Here is a 4,265-nt window from a genome sequence, read left to right as displayed (position 1 = left end):
TGATCATATAAGTCTTTTAAAGATACACAGTTTAAGGCATGGCATTCAGGCAGGTCTGTGTGAGTAAATGTTTGATAACTAGCTCTCTGGGGGAAAAATGTACCCATAACATACTTTTAAATTTAATCTGCCTCATTAACAATTTCTCCATCACTTTCTTAAGTCTAAATAATCAACAAAACAATACATGAAGCTCTGATTTGTAGTGTTTTAGTATTTCTGAGGTCTAAATGTTCACACTGAAAATTTAACAATGGACTCTCATTATGCATAGGGGCTACTGCATAGGTTCCTATGACCTTATGCCTTCTCTGCATTTAATCTCACTAGGACATAATTCAATGAGGTTTAGTTTCACTAGCTAAGGTATTGCTATGGGATGAATATGAAACTCTTGCTTTATATTCTCTTCCTTAGAACCACCCTCCCCAATTTTTAAAACCCAGAAATTTCCAGAAGTGGGACGAGTCTGTTGCTTGTATAACTGTAGGGAGATAAGAGTTGGCAAAAGACGTGGCATTGTCTTGTTTCTTCAGACAGACTGGGGAACGAGAGCCTGTATCATCAGTGTGCTGTATGTTAATGTTGCAGAATGTGAGCGAGGGGAGAAAATCCCTCTGCTTTTTGATTGGGGTATCTTTCTTGCCCCTGCCCCATTCTCCTCCCCTTTTCCTCCACTCCTAGGTGTGTGTGAGTCATAGTTGGCAACTATTACTAATGATTACAGTCGCTCAGACAAAGTTATAGCAAGAAGGACCCAGATGTTTCTTTTCACTTTTGCATTCATAAAGTAGCTGATTCGTAATAGGTGGACAGTAAATACTTGTTGAATTGCAATGAAGATGCAGACATGTTTCAAATTAGCTTGAAATACAGCATTGATGGCAGGCTTGCATCAGGAGGTCAGAGGATGACAGATTGTAGTATGGAATGTATGCTCTGGCCCTTACTCTCTCAAGATCATATTGGCTATATTCAGGAGGTAATCCTAAGTGTCTGGAATGACTTCTCTCCTTCCATAACTTTAGTCCTCAGTAGACTCTCCCCCCCTCAGCCCCACCCCCATTGTTAGAAATCAGTTACTAGGGCCTCAGTTCCATTTAATCACTTACCATTGATTGTTTTTTTTTAATAAAGGAGATATTTATTTTATACATATAACAAGAGTAAAGTACAAACATTTCACACACACACACACACACACATCCATCCCTCCCCTCTACACTTTGGTCTCTAGGACTTTGGAATAGGCTTCTAACTTAACCTCAGTTCCTACGTAGCATTGATCCCACTAAATTCCTATCCAGGTATTTCATGACAAGGGATAAGTCCTAGCCTTAGCTTAAACTGGACTTGGATTTCAAAGGTCATTCCTTGTACCCTGAAGAATGAATGCCACACTGGTTCTGGAACCTGGAATGCCAAAACGGCAAGGCATCCTCATGGAGGTTCCACTGTCTACACAGGGAACAGAAAAGAATAAACATAGAGCCCAAAGACTGAGGCCCATTTCTCAAGGGCCACATGACCTCAGAGGGGAAAAGACTTCTCCTCTTAACTCATTGTCTCTCAGTGAGTCCCATAAGAAGTAGCTGAAGCTTAAAGGTCATTTTGAATACCTGTGCAAGTCAATTAATACACTTCCTTTTCAATATGTGGTTAGCCCATGAGAACCAGTAACAGAATCTCAACACATACTCCAAAGAGGTCACTTCTCTCAATAGTCAGTTACTATTGCCTGCAGAGCTTTTATTCTCAACTTTCAACAGCTGACACTAGTTACTACAGAATCTGCTTTTAGTAATGACCAGCATGGGAAGAATGTCAAAGCATTCCAGTTAAAAAATGTACTTATGCTATTCTTTGAATTAACATAATTACATGCTCCAACTCCTTGTTTTAACTCTCTACGAATCCTTTGGTTTCAAGGATGTTTCTTTCAAGGAATATGCTGTTGAACTGTATTTCTTAATCCATTCTGCTACCATCCTTTTTATGAGTTAGTTCATTCAATACAAATTCAAGTGTGAATATTAACTGTTTCCCCCTCTACCACCATCACTCTTCCCCCGCTCCCTTTTCCTCATCCTTCCAATCCACAGATAAGAAAGCAGGGAAGGAAAAGGAATAGGATCAATACTAAAAATCTATAATTGAACTAGTCTTATCCTTCTCCTTTGCCTCTTATTTCTTTACTCGGTTGATTTTCTTTGCCTGTGATGAAAACTTCATATTTATCCTTACTGGAGATAGGAAGGAAACAAATGTTTATTAAGTGCCTACTCTGTGCCAGGTTTTAGACTAAGTGATTTATGAATATTAATCTTACTTGATTCTCACAAAAAAAACCCTGAGAGGTAGGTGTTATTACTCTCCCCCCATTTTATGTGGAAACTGAGGCAAATAGAGGTTAAGTATCTTCTTCAGAGTCATGTGGCTAGTTACTCTCTGAGACTGGATTTGAACTGAGTCCTTCCTCACTACAGGCTCAGTTCTCTATCCATTCTTACACTTAGCTGCCTCAACAATAGGATAAATTGAAGTTTAACTTATCTGATTCATACCAATAATCTCAACCGATAATATCCCTTGGGATCTTTACTTTGTCATCAATTATATCAGCAAATTCTCCCAGCTTTGTGTGTTCAGCAAATTTGATGAGCAAATTTATCTCTTTATGAGAAAAGGTTTGTTAGTTAATTAAAAAAAACAAGTTTACTAGACAAAGGAAAAATAAAGGTATGCAATATAAAGAGATAAACAAGGAAATCAAATTTGGCTGAAAGAATTCTTAGACAACAAATCAATATCAATATTAAATGTGCATATTTAAAACACCATAGTATCTAAACTCACAAATACATACAAAATTAACTGACTTACAAAATGACATAGGAACATAATAACAATAGAAAATTTAATATCCTTGTTTGATAATTGGACAAATCTAACAGAAAGATAAAAAGGAAATGTGGAATTCAACAAAGTGGTAGAGGAAATACGGCTAAATATGGTATTTTCTAAATGAGATTGTGAAAGGATATACATATTTTAAAGTAGCACATAGATTTTTTACAAGAAAAAAGACAATCTATTAAGACACAGGGGTCTTACAAATAAATGCAAAAAAAAAAGCAGAAATATTGAACACATTCTTTACAAACCATAACACAATAAAAAAAGTAATCAGTTCTGGAAGGACAAACAAAAGACACAGACCCAAAATGAGTCTATTTAAAAAATGAAATTTTAAATTACAAATGGATCAAAGAAGAAATTATAGAAGCAATTAATAATTATGTGACAGAAAATAATGACAACATACTACACCAAAATTCCTGGGATGCAGAAAAAAGCAGTCATTGGAGGGAAAATTATATCCCTAAAAACTAAAATTATCAGAATAGAAAAGGAGAGCATTAATGAACTAAATTTGCATTTTTAAAAATTAGAAAGCAAACAAACCCAAAATAATGACAAAAGAGAAGATGCTGAAAATCAGAGGAGAGATACACAAATGAGAAACCAAGAAGAGTATAGAAATTATGAGTAAAATAAAAAGTTGGTTTTTTGAAGTCTAGAGAAATTGTTAAACCTTTAGCAAATGATTAAAAAAAAGTGTAGAAAATCAAATCAACAAAGTACCAAATGAACAAGTTAAAATTACAACCAAAGAAGAGAAATAGTAATGTTCTTCCTTGTTTTTCCTCATTTCTTCTCTAGTATGTTGCTTTCTACCTTCCCTTTATTTCCTTTTATTGCCAAACAAGGAAACAGAATCATTCTGCATTTATCTTTCTTTACACCTTCCAGGATCCTTGAAGATCTTCAGATTCTTAAAGTAAGCTTTTCGCTTCATTACCATTAAAATTCAAGCACTTGATCACCTTTCAATCACTTAAATATATTTACATATCTGGGCCACAAGGTAGAGTCTGGGGTCAGGAAGACCTGGGTTCAAATCCAGACTCAGACACTTACTGTGTGACCCTGGGCAATTCACTTAACCCTGTTTGCCTCAGTTTCCTCATCTGTAAAATTAGCTGGAGAAGGAAATGGCAAACTTCGCCAATATCTTTGCCAATAAAACCCCAAAGGGCTACAAAGAATGGTATTCAACTGAAAAGGACTCTACAGCAATATTTAGTATCTAGATTTTTATTGTCTCCTGTGCCAGTCGAGCCGTGCACTCTCCTCCTATAAGGAGCAGGCTGCCAAGGTCATACTTACCAGTCTTTGGTGCCCACCCGGATTAAACACAGAGA

The sequence above is a fragment of the Vombatus ursinus genome, unplaced genomic scaffold, assembly GCF_900497805.2.
Source record: "Vombatus ursinus unplaced genomic scaffold, bare-nosed wombat genome assembly UNPS02009975.1, whole genome shotgun sequence".
Lineage (NCBI taxonomy): Eukaryota > Metazoa > Chordata > Mammalia > Diprotodontia > Vombatidae > Vombatus > Vombatus ursinus.
This window is presented reverse-complemented; position numbering follows the sequence as displayed.